The sequence below is a fragment of the Tachypleus tridentatus genome, unplaced genomic scaffold (genome assembly GCF_004210375.1).
Source record: "Tachypleus tridentatus isolate NWPU-2018 unplaced genomic scaffold, ASM421037v1 Hic_cluster_2, whole genome shotgun sequence".
NCBI classification, from domain to species: domain Eukaryota; kingdom Metazoa; phylum Arthropoda; class Merostomata; order Xiphosura; family Limulidae; genus Tachypleus; species Tachypleus tridentatus.
Genome location: NW_027467782.1, coordinates 14,768,675 through 14,786,253, shown reverse-complemented (window position 1 = coordinate 14,786,253; position 17,579 = coordinate 14,768,675). Strand labels below are relative to the sequence as shown.

General features: G+C 32.4%; 1 long non-coding RNA gene across 1 annotated transcript; it reads left to right on the top strand.

Annotated features, from left to right (window-relative positions):
- Positions 1-1,294: 1,294 nt before the first annotated feature.
- Positions 1,295-15,106, top strand: LOC143243318 (uncharacterized). Its single transcript, XR_013024251.1, has 2 exons — positions 1,295-1,430; positions 14,120-15,106. It is a non-coding gene; the product is annotated as an uncharacterized LOC143243318 (long non-coding RNA).
- The last annotated feature ends 2,473 nt before the right edge of the window (positions 15,107-17,579 follow it).

Below are 17,579 nucleotides of genomic sequence, written 5' to 3'. Positions count from 1 at the left end.
ATATTGACAATATCCCATAAGATCTAGCTTGTTTCTAAACAAGCTAATAATATTAAATAATCATGATCAATAAAATACCACAACAAAAAAGTGAATAAAATGAAAAACTGATAAACATTAAAACATTCATTTATACTTGACTTGAGACATTAGTGTTAGACCTATTACATTGTTAACCGTTACATTTTCTGTATAGTTCTCCAGAGATTTTCAACAAGTAGAAGTGTTTATTATAACAGTATTACAAACCACACCATATGTGTATAATATCTATTGCTGAATGCATGTTTCTGTTTAGACTGGCTTAAATACGGCAAATATTGTTTGCAAAATATTATTTAAGTTAGTCATTTTATACAACATAACTTATGGACATCATAAATTTAATATATTACACACATTATAATAAACAAAGTTAGTGAAACTAACCTGAAAAAAAGAATGTAACACACCATACGAAGAACATACCAATGACTAGGAAACATGACAGTACAAGGTATCAAACATTTGAATTGATTTCAAATCAGTTTATTCATTCCTAAACAGCTGTCAAGTTAAACAATAATGTGAATAAAGGAACTTGTTTAATGAGAACGAGAGTTGTTAATCATACATGCTACACCAACAAGGAAAAACTGTTATGATATCAGTACCTTTCAATAGAAAATAGCGTTCGGAAAGTTTATTTATATTCACTTGTGTGTGTTTGTTTGTATTATAGCAAAGTCACTTCGGGCGATCTGCTATGTCCACCGTTCATTCAAATGTTTCTTCTGTGAAACATAGAGCATTAAGAAAATAAGAAATAATTATTAGACGCACCGTAGAACGTATAATTTAAGTAAAATGTAAACCTTACACCTAATGCAGCCATAAATGAACTCAGTTTGAGTTTCCCATAACATAATGTAGCTGTACGTAACCTAAACTTAATATCAGTGTTGCAAAAAATCAATAATAATAAAGTGTAAAATATAAAACAAATTATGATTTTCACTTAAACTAAACAAGATCGTAAGAAAAAGAAACAAATAACTCTGTATGTTACTTTTCGACGAAGTTACGATGCAAACACCATCATGATTATTTGCCATAATTTCGGCCTTTGGAAGGATATCAGTACCGAAAAGAAATTAAAAATATTTATATACAATTAATAACCTTGATTTGTGATTTAAATTTGTTTCTTCCTAAATCTGACGAAAAAACCAATTATAAGGTATGACTTTTGCATAATTTAAAACTAATTAGTAGCAATATAGGTTATAACAGCTTCGTATTTCAGATCTAAGGCCTTTAGTATGAGAACGTCATATCACCACATTACGTAAATATGAAAAATTGGAGAATGCTTTCAACATAACCAACTAACTAAAAGCTGATACTAACGTCTTTCACCGTATCGCAGTCCAATGAAGACGAGGACGATGGTAAGTGTTCTACAGTTTATTCTATAATATAATTATCGGTTATACTGTAACACAACTCACCGAAGACAAATAGTTGTATTTGTTGCATGGTATAATTTCAGTATGAGAAGAGACACTTTTCTCCGCACAATAATATGAGATAATTAGATCCAATTTAATTACTGTTAAAAAAAGTATGTGTTTGTTTGTGTGTTTTTCTTGAAGCAATGCCACATTGGGCTATCAGCCGAGTACACTGAAAAGAATCGAACCCCTGAGTTAAGTTTGGAAATCCGCAGACTTGATAAAATAGCTGTTCTCTGATTTGTCACATGTAATTACGTCATATTTTCACAGCCACTGTCGTCGAAACTAACATGACTCCATACGACAAAAGATTTATCGAACAATATTAGTTCTTCTCGTAATACAACTATTAATCAAACATACTATGGAAACGAAATATAATCAAAAATTATCCACTTATCTCCTGATAGTATAAAATCACCTTCTTCTATAAAAATCATCCCTGTTTTCTTTCTCACTGGAGGCCTGGCATGGCCTAGCGCGTTAAGGCGTGCGCTTCCTAATCTGAGGGGCGCGGGTTCGCGCCCGAGTCGCGCCAGACATGCTCGCCCTCCCAGCCGTGGGGCCGTTATAATGTGACGGTCAATCCCACTATTCGTTGGTAAAATAGTAGCCCAAGAGTTGGTGGTGATGACAAGCTGCCTTCCCTCTAGTCTTACACTGCTAAATTAGGGACGGCTAGCACAGATAGCCCTCGAGTAACTTTGTGCGAAATTCCAAAAAACAAACAAACAAATTCTCACTGGTACCATACTCTGTGCCACCATGTTTCCACTCATCCATTGGGTAATGATCACAGTAAACTTATAGATATATTTACTACTAAAACATATTAATACACGTGTATTACAATCACATACATATATGTATATAACATACACAACAATGTTTTTAACATGGTTTTACATGTTAAAAAGTACTAGCACACCACATGTTTCTTCACTGGAATTAACATTAATTCTATTATTGTCAATTTTGCGTCTTCATTCAGCTTTATATGGATGAAATTTCAGTGGTCATTTTGTAGGGTTAAGGATTTCTTCTAGTTGAGATGGTATAAGAACAAGTGATTTGCTGTTATAATCATGGGTAACAGTATCAGCTAACGTCGTTACAGATGTTCTTTACATACTGTACAGGGACGAAGACGTTACATGAAATTCTTTGCATAGGATCATCTATCTCAACATTTCCATAATTTAATATGTGGTATTAACGTCTTCTATGTTATAGTTTCAATCTCGATTTCACTCATCTCTTCATCATCATAAGATAAATATAGCTTATTCGAATCATCAGGATGGACTAAAATATTTTCTTTTTTATCTGCAATCTGGTTTTTACGAGTCATATGTTCGTACTGATAGAGTTTTATTTCCTTGTCTTGGAATCATAATCTACAGCATAATTAAATAGTTTTGGGGTCATTATCTCTTGTAAAGACAGCATTACATCTCTACCATGTGGTAGAAAGAACGGACTTTCCAGAGTAGACTCATTTTCAGCACTTATGTAATAAATGAACTAGCTTTTCCTACGTTTTCTGATCGTTCTCACAGTATTGAGAGATCGTATCCAGCAACGTTCTGTTGAATCTTTCTACTATTAAGGTAACATTTCGAAGAAAAGCACTTGTTTCAGTTTTCTGGGCACTTAAGAATTGAAAAATATCTTTTATTAACATGGAAACGAAGTTGCTATCTCTATTCCACAGTAAGTACTGGGGTACAACGTGCAAGCACACATGTTACTTATAAACTCATTATTATTTTGTTTACTAATCACATGATTTTATTCGTACTTCTAATTCATCCTCATTTTCGGTTTTAATTTCTCCAGTTTTGTTAATAGTCTTTTCACTTATGTTTCTTCAGTTTCAGTGCCTTTTACCTCAGTGCTTTCTGACTATTACCTGTGCAATCAAAATCTGTTTCCTTTTCATATAGCTGATTTACAGATTTTGCACACAACTCAAAATATGGTATAAACCTATGATAAAGTCTTAAAAATGCACGAATGTCTAACTTTTTAGTTTACACCAACTGTGGTAACTAAATGACATAGATATTATATTTCTTTTATCAAAAACTGACATTTGATTGGTTTAATATTTGAATTTTCTTATCGTAACCTATCAAATACACGTTTTAATCAGTGATGACGAGAAACCCACTTGTTGATAAATTTATATGCAAAAACGGCTCGTTTGGGTTGAAAAAATATTTTACATAGAAGAGCGAACAAGAGCCGTTTTTGCATATAAATACACGTTTTAATATTTGTAAGTGTTCTCTACAGTCTCAGCAAGCGTTTTAACATCATTTAAGTTACAGAAACATTCTGAAAGTTGTAGGTATTATAATACAACATCCATTAATATCTTGAATGTTAAAGAATCATAATGAAAACCAAAGGATATCCTGTTGAATTGATATTTAACTAAATGTAACACAAAATCAGTTTTATCTTTATCATTATCTTCCATTTCTACCTGCCAGTATCCTCTTTAACATCAATCGATGAAAAGTTTTTACTATTACCTAACTTTTGTAAAGTCTCCTCTGTATGAGGTAATAGATAAATGTCTTTAACATTTATTGCATCCACGAATTTAAATACTACACAGAACCTTAATTTTCCTACCTTCTTAGGAACTTATGTAACCGGGAATACATAATGACCGATACTGTCCTCTGTTACTACTTTTTTAAGCTTATGTTTCACACTTGCCTATCTCTGGCATTTTATAAGGTCTTTGTGCTATAGGTTTTTTGTCATTTAACACTATTATGTGATTAACGTTTTTTGTACGACCAGATTCACTTCTGCTTCAAATATATCTCTATATTTTATTCATAACCTTATTACGCTTTCTTTATGTTTTTTTTACATATTTCCTAAGAAATAGAACAATTTATTTTACTCTGTTGTGTCTGGTGTTTACTATTCCTCATATGATGCTGTACTACTGCAGCTAATGTTTCTCTGTTAGTGACCTTGTCTACTGCTACATGGTTAGGAAGTATTACTTTTTCTTTCACAAGTTCTTTCATATAAATATTCACTAGTTTATTACAACAATATTGCTATATCAATTAATACAAATGCTTGAAGCTACAATCTATGAACATGGTGAGTGGGAGTTGTACATTGATTTTTTCTAAACGAAGAATAAACGATGTTCTACACAATTATAACATATATATCTGGTTCTATTGCTTATTTGGATCCTATGATAATCTCGTAGAGTTTTCATGTTTTTGTGTGAATGGGCTGGTAAAAGCACATATTCAACACTTGATAAAGACACAATGACCTAAGGGAGTTAACCTGATACAAAGTTGATATATAAAAGACAAACTGCAATATGTGTTTTGAGAAGGAAAGTCGAGTTTTTTCCCAAAAACATCTAGATGAGTGATGATATATATTCACTTGTTATCAATGTTCTTCTTTTTCCTTCTGTTTGTTTATATTTTTTTAGGAACATAATAATAAAAAATGTCACTGTGATGAGAGAAGTAATAAATTAATCTAACTAAGAGTTTGTTTTCTACAAAATTTGTAAACAATTTCTACACGATAAAAAATATATGTATTGAAGTCTTCATATATGAATTATAGAAAATTTCTTTTTTCAAACTAAAATAACTTGTATGTAATTTAAATTATCAGATTTATGTAGTATTGCAAAATATCTTACGAACAGTATTCAAAACAACATATGCAGTGATATTATTGGGCCGCACATTCATGTGACATTAACAGATTAATTTTAATACTTAAATAGCTAATCCTCAAAATACGTTAATGGGATATGATGCATGACTGGCGACTGAAGAAGCTTTTTTTCGTAATACAATTTTTTACTAGATACTATGATATTTAACGACCTATTTTCAATTTAACAAATAAAAGCAGTGACTGTCAAACTAATTAAAGTTCGCTATTGATGCTTTGCTACCATCTACAGTCAGAAATCATTATTAGATGTGATTTTATCATAATCTTAAATTAAAATCTCCTTAGTCAACAGGCACATACATAAAATAAATCTTTTTTTTTCCTTTTATACTGTCTGAATCACACTAGATGGCACTATATTCAAGAAAATTTTTATAGGAATCTTCCATTTTTCAAATGAAATCATGATTTCAAAACATTAAAAAAATTAAACTTAAATTTATAAATTTCTACATTTTCTTTTGCAATTCCAGTCCAAACATATAATATTTTATTGACCTATTTTCGTCATTTCTTTTTCAATAGGTAACTGAAACAGCTTTACTTTACTTTAACACTTCCATATTATTTGCATGGTGAGTTTTACTGTGATGCAGGAAAACAGTTTCATATTTAATTGTTCTATTTAATAAAATTTATCAAAATTGTTAAAAGCTGTAGGGGTCTCCTGCTAGTACAGCAGTGCGTCTGATGATATACGACGTTATAATCAGGTGTTCAATTCCCTTCGGTAGACTCAGCATTTATCCCGATGTAGCTTTGATGTAGATAGAGGAACAAAAGTTTAGTTTCATACGCTAGTTCAGTTAAATATGAAGCAAAACTTAAACAAATACGAATAATTTAGGTAAATGAAAGATATTTCTGAAAAAAAAGACCCAGTCGAAAAATTAATTTTATTCTTTTTTTTCAACATTTCGGAGGAGTGAAGGGGGTGGATGGTTCCTCCGATAAAAGATTTAGCAGCTGTGGAGGCCGATAAAGATACGATATGGCTCTTAGATTTTTTCATAGATTACTAGAGCATCATAATCTAACCTCGAGGAACATACAAATTCAAATTAAAAAATTCATATTTCATCTTTGTTTTCGTGTTATGCTTTAGCTGCCAATAAGGTAGAGCGTTCGGCTCCTAATTTGAGGGTCAAGTTTTCGAATCAAGAAGTATGCTCGCTCTTTCAGCTTTGTGGACGTTATAATGTTACGGGCAATCTCATTATTCGTTGTTGAAAGAGTAGCCCAGGACTTAGGGTGGGTGGTGATTGATGACAAGCTGCTTTCCTTCTGGTCTTATACTGCTAAATTAGGGATAGCTAACGCAGAAAACCTTCGTGTAGCTTTGCGCGAAACTCCCAAACAAACTAAACTAAACTTAGCTTTCTTTTTATACGTTTAAGAGGCTCTTGTACATTCAATTATACGTAACAATGTTAGTTCTTTTAATAACAATGGTGTTGCATCATACATCATATTTAATGAAGCCGCTGAAATAGCTAGTCCTTATGAAAGTTTCGATACTTATGTTATAAATTCATTACTTACGATATTTACTTATGTTGATTGTGGTGGATATATCTCAGGATTGTTTGATGTTAAACATAAAGGTCTATCTGTGCTTTGCTCACCACGTTTACCGAAAGCCGGTTTCCAGCTTTGTAAGTCCGCAGATATGTCTCTGTGCCACTAGGCGTCAATATATTTCAGAAAACAAAATAACTCAATGAAAAGCCCACTTAAATTATCTTGTTGTTGAAGGGAAACCTACCAAACAGTAGATTGGGGTCTAAAAATATTAAACCAATGTACTTTTGCTATTATTATTACTGGTAATCTAAATAGTTAAAATCATATTTATCAAAATCGAAGAAACCCAAGACAATTTCAACTAGTTTATAAATCTATTTGTGCACTTCAATATTTTTTATTTCTGGGAAATAAACTGAATGCACTAATAAAAAAGTTAAAAACAAGAAAAAAATCAGAATTTATACATTGTTAACTATATAACTCTAATGTCTTGAGTGTTCAGATTAGATTTTAACATGAAACATTTGTACATAATAATTCGTGAGTTACTTTAAAAAATTAATATGAGGTCATGAGGAAGGAAATTTCGAGGTCAAAGGTCAAGAATTCTGGTCTCATTGAGGAAAAATAATATAATAGTTAAATATCATATGAAGGTTAAGAATAGATTATTTTAAGCGTTGGATATACCTGTTTATGTTTTATTCTTGTTACCTGTTCTAAGTGAATACTTTCTGGTTTATTTAGAAGTGTCAATTTATTTTTTATTATCCTTTGTCTACTTCCAACCCCAGTGGCACACCGGTATGTCTGCATACTTACACCACTAAAAATCAATACCAGTAGTTTTCAGAGCACAGATAGCCTATTGTGTATCTTCTTGCTTAATTCCTAACAACAAATTATTATTAAGGAAACGAAACGTTTCTTATTTCTCTGCTTATCCTGAAAACGAAAATAATATGGAAATTAAGAAAATAAACTGCTCCTATATAAATGTTTTATTATAAACACTGAAGGATTCATTTTTGGCCGCGTGACTAATGTAGTTGGTTTAACCTAAAAAAGGCACTTGTACAAAAGTATATTAAAATGTATGCGTTGGAAAGCTGACAAGAAAAGGCGGGTAATGTATAATGGAGTGAAATAACAGTGATGACATGATTAAATTTTCGTTTGTTCATTTTTTCGAAACTTTCTGAAAATAATGTTTTTTTTAAATAAATTTCTCAGAGTGAACAAGTTGCTTAATGACCGAGTTGATTATGTAAAGGGTTGAAAATCTATTTAAAATTATTTTTACGTATCAATTAGTTCGACCCTTGCGCATTGGAGACTTTTTTTCTTTTTTCGTCTTCTGTGGAATGTGACAGCTACGTCAACGACTTCTTGTTCAAACTACGCAACGAAAGAAAACAAGTTGAGACGAACTGTTTGTTTTGTTTGGGTGTTTTGGAATTTCGCACAAAGCTACTCGAGGGCTATCTGTGCTAGCCGTCCCTAATTTAGCAGTGTAAGACTAGAGGGAAGGCAGCTAGTCATCACCACCCACCGCCAACTCTTGGGCTACTCTTTTACCAACGAACAGTGGGATGGACCTCACATTATATCGCCCCCACGGCTGAAAGGGCGAACATGTTTGGCGCGACAGGGATGCGAACCCGCGACCCTCAGATTACTAGTCTCACGCATTAACACGCTTGGCCATGCCGGGCCTTAGACGAACTAAGATAATTAATTGAGCAACTGGAGTGCTTATCTAAGTGATTAAACAAATACTGTTAGAAACATTAGAGAAATGGAAATATTTTCTCATTGCTTCTGAACAATAGGCACAAAGATATACAATTTAGTTTTCCAATTTGTGAAAGAAATATTATAGAGCAATTTACCTTTATTTCTTTATGAAGCTGTGGTATTAATATTCATAACATTAATATAAAAATGAATAAAAATCTTCATTTCTCTCAAGTAAAACAAACCGACGTAAATTATAACGCTTGTTTTGGCTTTTCTTGTGTTTAATTCTTTATTTATTATTATAAACAAACAATATAATGAAACATGTAGCAGTAAAAAAGCAAACAACAGCAAACAAATCTATTTGTTATAAACAAACAATATAATACAAATGTACCAGTTATAAGGAAACAACAAAAAGCAAATCTACTTGTTTTAATAAGTAATATAAAACAAATCTACTCATTATAAACAAACAACATAAAATAAATCTACTTTTCATTAAGAAACAATATAAAAAAAGCCTACTTATCATAGAAAAGAGTATAAAACAAACCAACTTATCATAAATAAACAATATAAAGGAAATTTTCTTATCGTAAACAAATAATATAAAAGAAATCTACTTATTATAAACAAACAATATAAAACAAATCTATTTATCATAAACAAACAATATAAAATAAATCTACTTATCACAAATACACAATATAAAACAAATATATTTATCACAAACAAACAATATAAACATATCTGCTGATCAAAAACAAACAAACCAACTTAAAGATCTTTATTTCAAAGGTATGAAAACAATGTTTGGTGACTTTTGAACACAAGCCCAAACAATAGGCGATCTGCGTTCTGTACACAGAGTGGAACAAGGCCCTGAATTTTAGCATTTTAAGTTGAAATTTACTTCTAACAAACAAGCAACAAAAGAAGAGAATTATGATGATCCACGATTATGATAATTATAAAATTAAAAGAAAATAGTTAATTGATGAAATATGCACAAAACAGAAAAAAATAGTCCAAGACAAGCTCAATAACAAAATTATCAGAGTGACCAAAGACTCTCAGTCTCAACAAAAGAATAATAATCCATATTATATGTGAAAGAAAATATAACACAATATAGGTGAAAAACGTTTGTAACAGTTAAAATTCCCTTCGTATATCTCGACTCGTAAGCTGAAAATCGCGGGTTGGTGTCTCCGTCAAACCAAAATGCTCGCCCTCTCAGCCGTAAAGATGTTACAATGTGACGACAAATCCCATTATTCGTTGGGAAAAGAGTAGCCCAAGAGTTGGCGATAGATGGTGATGACTATCTGCCTCTGTCTATCTTACACTGCTAAAGTAGGATCGGTTAGCGGAGATAGCCATCGAGTAGCTTTGCGCCAAAATTCAAACCAAACCAGCCCTTGTTATATGATATTCACGGTACTAGATAGTTTTGTATGCCTCACATTAACAAGTTTCTTGACCTTTATAATAAAACTCTCTTCAGCTTGTATTGCTTAGACAGTTTTGTTCCTCTGAAGTATGGTATGAAGATGTGTTTCAGTTAAAAACTATTGCTAAAAGAATGTAAAAAAAAATCACCTTACATTGTACATATAATTTACTTAATGCGACCTGTGATTGATGTAAAAGACGCTTAACGTGGCTTAATTAAAGTTAATGTTGTCAAGTTGAGGAGGCATTAATATAATAAAACTTTTGAGGAATTATATAGCTGTATTTATATCAACATATCTATGTTAATGTAATGTGAAAGGTTTGGTTTGTTTTTAATTTCGCGCAAAGCTACACAAGGGCTAACTGTGTTAGCTGTCTCTAATTTAGAGGTATCAGACTAGAGGGAAGGCAGCTAGTTATCACCACTCACTACCATCACGTTATAACGACCCCAGGTTCGAAAGAGAGAGTATGTTTGGTGTGACGGGGATTCAAACCCTCGACTCTCAGATTACGAGTCGAGCGCCCTAACCACGTGCCCATGCCAGGCTGATCTACTTTTATTTAAATTATTAAAAAAACAAGACAACATGAAATACAAACAATAAATATTTTCTTAAACACGTAGAAATGGCGTGATCTGATGGAAAGGTAGCGTTCGACTATTACCTTAATGTGCTTGTATCTGATCCCAAACACGGCTATCGAACATGTTCAGCACGTGTGAGCCTTATAACATTGTGGTCAATTCCGCTATTGTTTCGTAAAAGAATAGCCCAAGAGTTGATGATGGGTGGTGTTGACCAGCTGCTTACCCTCTGTCTATTACTGCTGAATTAGGGAGGGCTAGCGTTGTAACCATCAACTAGCAAAGCACGACATTCCAACCGAACCAACAGGCTTTGGATGTTTGTCCACAAACACAAATGGAAGACACCTATTACAATTCATCGAGGATAATAACATAGCAATGCTAAATGACAAAACACCCACTTATACACCGTATGATACAAATACAAGTTATATATTAGATATCTGCCTCACCTCCTTTAATATCAATTATTAAATTTTAATGTGGGAAAAGATGTAGACAGTGATCATCTTCCTGTACGGTGTGTCTTCGATCTCGCTCCCCACAAAGATAAAACCTTTAAATAAGACAAATTCGAGTATAAAAAAGCCAATTGGCTGGAATATCAAAGTGAATTAGAGAACATATTACCAGGTAACGTTAAGTATACAGCCAATAATAAATCAGAAACTGACAGCTATAGTCAAATAATTACTGAGTGCCTACTAAAAAACAGCAACATACACTATTCCTAAGCAACAATATAAAACAATTAATAACGCATGGAAACCAAACTAATAACTTTGATAAAACAACAGAAAATTAAGTAGACAGTTCAGTTTAAATAATTAGTTTTGTTTTTAGTTTTTTATGAATTTAGCACAAAGCTACTCGAGGGCTATCTGTGCTAGCCGTCCCTAATTTAGCAGTGTAAGACTAGAGGGAAGGCAGCTAGTCATCACCACCCACCACCAACTCTTGAGCTACTCTTTTAACAACGAATAGTGGGATTGACCGTCACATTATAATGCTCCAACAGCTGAAAGTGTGAGCATATTTGGTGCGACGGGGTTTTGAATCCGTGACAGTCGGATTATAAGACAACCCATCTGACCATGCCGAGACCCTTTTATTGATGAGGAGAGAACAATGTTTCGACCTTCCTAAGTCATCTTCAGGTTAAGAAAGATAACATTTGAATGTGATATAGAAAGGTAGAAACGTTGTTCTGTCCTTATCAATAAAAGTGTTAATACCCATACAAGCCGTTCTGAGATACATTTTTATTTCAAGTGGGTTTCTCGTTATCAAGTATATTAATAACACTGTCCGCTAGAGGAAAAGTAAGAATAAATAAAAAAACTTTTTATTTTGAAAGTACATAACAAATTTTATTTTTGAAAATAGAAAGCTTGAGTTATTATTAATAAGGAAAAATACAGCAGAGAAACAAAACGTAAATTATGATTTTTCATTCTTTTGATATGTACCAACTTGTATGAGATGTATTCTGTAATTTATATATTTTGCACCCTAGATGGCTGTAACTCATTAGTTTAACACTGTTTTCCTTGGCATACATTACTAGTGTTAGGCTTATAAGTAAATTTTAGCCAAGAATCTAGGAGATGATTTTTCAAACTTTCTTTTATTTAAGTCGCCTCCTTTAATTATCTTGAACTTAGTTTCTTTGAAACCGATTTAAGATTATTAATATGGTCTTTAAAATAATTGAATAACAATAAAGCAAATTTTTCTTGCATCACAAACTACAGATATCATAAAACTTTCAATTTTAAATTAATATCTTACAGAAAATTAATTAGGAAATTTCCAATTTTTACAAAAAGAAGTTTAGAGGTTTTAAGTATTCTCGACTGTCAAATATCCGGGATAAACAAATTTAATATGTTACTTCACTTATTTTTTAAAAAGAACGGAAGAAAAAACACATATTCAATAATAATTCCCATCATGGCTGTTTCTCACAAATATTCACTTTAGGATGACTGGTTTATATCACCTTCGCTATATAAATATGAACATTTCATGAACATTGTAATATTACCAACTAGTTCACAGCCAGATTCAACTTTACTTCTTTGCAACACTACGAATACGAGGGCAGTGGTAAGTGTCAGAAGGATTATGCTAAGACTTAATAATATTGCCAAACTATGGTTTAATTCATCAGAGACAATAGATTGGATTTGTTGCTTGAGATTATTTCAATATAATAGACAGTATTTACTGTCCTGTCTAAGTCTGTCTGTGGCTAAGTCATAAAGATTAAGTTTTATATCTTAGAAATCAGGTACGGATATTTCCCGTAAGCTCAATTCAAATAACTCCGTCTGGATGGACCCTCATGACTAACCTCCTGTTTAAAATTATATTTTATTTTAAGTAATTAGATTAATAAGTGATTACAAAGGATTTGACACAATTATAGAACAACGTGAATCAAACAAAGTATAATTAAATATTTATTAAAAAAGCTTGAGATATTTGATGTTATTGGTTAATTCCTTATTGGTGTTTAGTGTCAATGTGTGTTTGTTTTTTAATTTCGCGCAAAGCTTCCCGAGGGCTATCTGCGATAGCCGTCTCTAATTTAGCAGTGTAAGACTGGAGGGAAGACAGCTATTCATCACCACCCACCGCCAACTCTTGGGCTACTCTTTTACCAACGAATAGTGCGATTAACTGAAACATTATAACACACTCACGGAAGAAAGGGCGAGCATGTTTGGTGTGACGGGAATTCGAACCCGCGACCCTCAGATTACGAGTCAGACGCCTTAACCCACCTGGACATGCCGAGTCTAGGATCAAAGTCTTCCAGTAACGAGCCAAACCGTACCACTAGATATGCTGATATTTGTTGAATTTTGAGGAAAACTCTTCGAATGATATATACTTTGACAACAACAACAAAAACAAATGTTAATATAAACAAAACTCAGTAAATTAGGTTCGAAATACTATTATAGTTAATTAACGGACATGTCGCCTGTAATTTCAATAATACTTATTAAATCCAAGTAGATTAAACTAATTGATACCTAATTTATATAAATTTCAAGCAACCTATCCAATAAAACTTAAAAATAGAAATTAAACAAATAATATAAGAAAACTTACAAATCAGAAATGTTACATACACGTGCGTTCGTGTACATAATGTACACGGGAACCTTTTTATTTTATATTCTGCACGACATAGCAAGGTGGGTTAAGGACTCGTAATCAAATGTCGCTGGTTCGAATTCCTGTCACACTAAAATATGCTCGCCCTTTGAACCGTGGGAACGTCATGATGTGACGGTCAATCCCACTATTCGCTGGTAAAAGTGTAGCCCAAGAGTTGGCGGTGGTTGGTTATGATTAGTTTCCTTCCCTCTTGTCTTACACTGCTAAATTAGGGACGGCTATCGGAGATAGCCCTCGAACAGCTTTGCGTGAAATTAAAAAAAGAAACAAACAATACATTCTACACATTTTCTTTACCGATGGAATAGTACAAACGATTGTAATAGCTTTTAAAATAAGACGAAACTGACGTTTTGTTTTATTTCAGGTTGCAGGTCTGTATCTGATTGTCACGTTCTACACTACAGAAAGTAAACAAGACGTTTTGAAAAGTGATTACATTGGAGACGAAAATGATGCAAAATATAATGAAAAAGAAGATTACAGCGGTTATGACGGCGTCAAAATAAAACATGGCTTAATACAGTGTTAAACAGATTATGGGAAGGTTTTATTTTTAACCACTTTCTGTGTATAATGAAGATCCAACTTTGATATTTATTGCTTGTCTATTACACTATGTAAAGAAAAAAAATACATTTTCTTGCTCTTGGGTAGAAAGTGTTATTTCCACATTGCTTATGTTTAAAATAAATAGAAAAGACCTATTTTTGTCTTCAAACTTTGCTTTTGTGACCTGGGAGCGTGTAACAAAAAACAAGATGGAGACTATATTTAAGGACTGATACGTGAAAGTGATTTACATTTCAGTCGCAAGTTTCGAAAAACTACTCACTTCTAAACATTTTGTATAAACGTTAGTGTCAATACATGTAACTCTTGATTAATATGTTGTTTTATTTGGACCTCATGTAAGCGAAAATGTGCAAATTTGCCCGTTTTCTCACAGAAAATAGGTTAATTTTTAAATTTCATTATCCAGGTTACAAAAGCAAAGTTTGAAGGGAATAATGGCCATTTTCTGTACTATTACAACATAAGCAATTGAGAAATAACACATACTATCCAGGAACAAAATTTGTGTTGTATAGTGTTATTGACTGTAAATGACTGTCACACCTCGTACATAAGTTCTTTGAAAGACCATCAGATGTCTATAACAAAGCTAGCTTTAAGAGATAATGATAACATCGTTTGTTCTAGAATTATGATTAAAATATATATTAAAATTGTTATTACTACTTTACAACTTATAAAATCGAATACTTTATTTGAATCTACGCCACCTCACTGAAATTGGTTGACACCATTGTTTTGGTGTTTGAGTTATTGTGTAATGAGAAATAAGCAGAGAAAATATATAAAAAAGGAAACAATATACGCACGAGTACTTTCTACCTCTTTTATGTTTGATTATTTGTTTATAAACAGTTTTTTTCGTTCAGTTTACATAAAAATTATGTAGACGTGTCTTTCAATAATATTTATAATACTGTACATTTGTTATCCTAGTCATGATACTACAGCGGTACAGCGGTATGTCTTCGGATTTGCAACGCTAAAATTAGGGGTTCGATTCCTCTCGGTGGGCTCAGCAGATAGCCTGATGTGGCTTTACTATAAGAAAAAAAACACAAAAAACATTTTTAAGTTATGAAGAAAATACTACTCATGACCTAAGGGTACGAACACTTTCTGTCATACTTGTGTGCTGTTGTTTCGTTCTTATACCCTGTTAAGGAGATATTTGAAATTCCGTTTCGATGAACCATCCATACATAATTTTAAATTTTCAAAATATAAAGTAATTATACTTTTTGCGTAAACAGATGTCTATATGAAAAGGATGAAACAAAAAATAACTAAAGTTAAATGACAGTGTTTGACCATTCATGTGTTTGTTCTTTTACTGTATTATAAGTGGTATGTCTACGAACTCACACCTCTAAAATCTGAGTTTCGACACCTGTGATGGGCAGAGGACAGGTAGCCCATTGTGTGGTTTTGTTCTTAATTCCAACCTATATTATGAACACATATTTTTAAAATTAAAATGTTGATATTAGATTTAATTTGTAAAATTACTGCTTGATAATTTTAATATTAGCAATGAGTTACGAAGATTGTGGAACAAAACTGTTGAACGCTCGTTTAATCTAAAGGGTTTCTCTCTTAGTATGTTTTTGTGGTAAATACAATAATCTTTTCGATACATTTTAGTAATGAAAGACCAGGCATGGCCAAGTGGGTTAAGACGTTGGACTCATAATTTGAGGATCGCGGGTTCGAATCTCCGTCGCATTAAACATGCTCACCTTTTTAGCCGTGAGGACGTTATAATGTCGCAATCAATCCCACTATTCGTTATTAAAAGAGTAACCCAAGAGTCGGCGGTGGGTGTTAATGAGTAGCTGCTTTTTTTCTTGTCTCACACTGCTAAATTAGGGACGGCTAGTGCAGATAGCCCTCATGTAGCCTTGCACGAAATTCCAAGAAAATAAAAAAAATAGGATTGAAAGTAGCTTTATGATTGGTAGCTATGTGGGATTTATACGTGACGACAAAACAGTCGTTAATAGAGAAACTGGTGCACGAGCATGTTACGAACTGTTTTGTTGTTGGTTAAAAATTCTATACTACACAAATGTTTTTGGAATTATTTAAAATGTAAGTTAAAGATACTTTCTACAAAAAAAGGTTTCTTATTTTTTAAAACTTTTTTCCGTCTGGGATATTTATCTAAATAATTATTCAGTTTCTATGAATAAATAAATATTATTCACGTCAGTATTCAACTGATCTTATCTGCGTCCAATGCCGTCCAGTAACGAGTATTCGTTGTGAAGATCACTTGTATCCGTAATTCCCCAGATGGTTACTAAAGCGGATAGTTTCAAATTGTGTCGCTTACGGCAAATCATATTTCTGTTGTCAGATCAAGATAATCGCAAATTATATTATTTGTTTCGTTATTCGTTATGTTTTCTTATTTGTTTATTTATTGGTAGCTAAGCTCAAAGCTACTCAATAGACTACATATGTTCTGCACACCACAGAACCCACCTTCCAACGATGTATGTTCCTATAAATATCACTGTGTCGGGACTATGTTTGCTTAACTGATTTTTAAGATTGCTTTTGCCAAAAATAAATAAATGAAAAAACATAATGAACAAATTAAAATTATCCTTGAATAAGCGAATAATATTATTTTGTTATTAAGTGGAAAGTTAAGCCTACAAATTTGAGCATTATATGACTTCAGATTTACGTACCGCTGACCTACTGGGGAAAATTTAATACAAAATAATTTAGCAAACATAAATTCTTAAGTTCTTACCACAAAAATAAATAAATTATTCTAAGAGTTGTTTCACTTGTTTGAACCTGAGACTAGTTTATACTGGTTTTAACTTTATACACGTTGAAAATGGCGTATATTGAGAATTTATTATATAATATACGTTTTAATACAAATACATTATTACGGGAATGTATCTAATACGTTCCATGGTCTTTTCATGATGTGCTAAAAACACGTAGGTCTGAGAAGTCGTGATATAACTGAGAAAGAAACCCTTATGACTAGTTCTTTTCCAAAATCTGTCCAATTCCTTATAGTTCACGATGCCATAGCTATGACCAGTTCTTTTCCCGGATCTGTCCGTTTTCTTATAATTCATTTTGGTACCAACGACCTTAAACAATCCGATAAGACTGCTCAAGACTTCTCAGAACTTGAAAGCACAATAAGAAATATCTTCAGCCTCAGACCACACATTAAACTGGCATAGGGTTACAAGAAGTTATTTGGTCTGTTAGCCGTA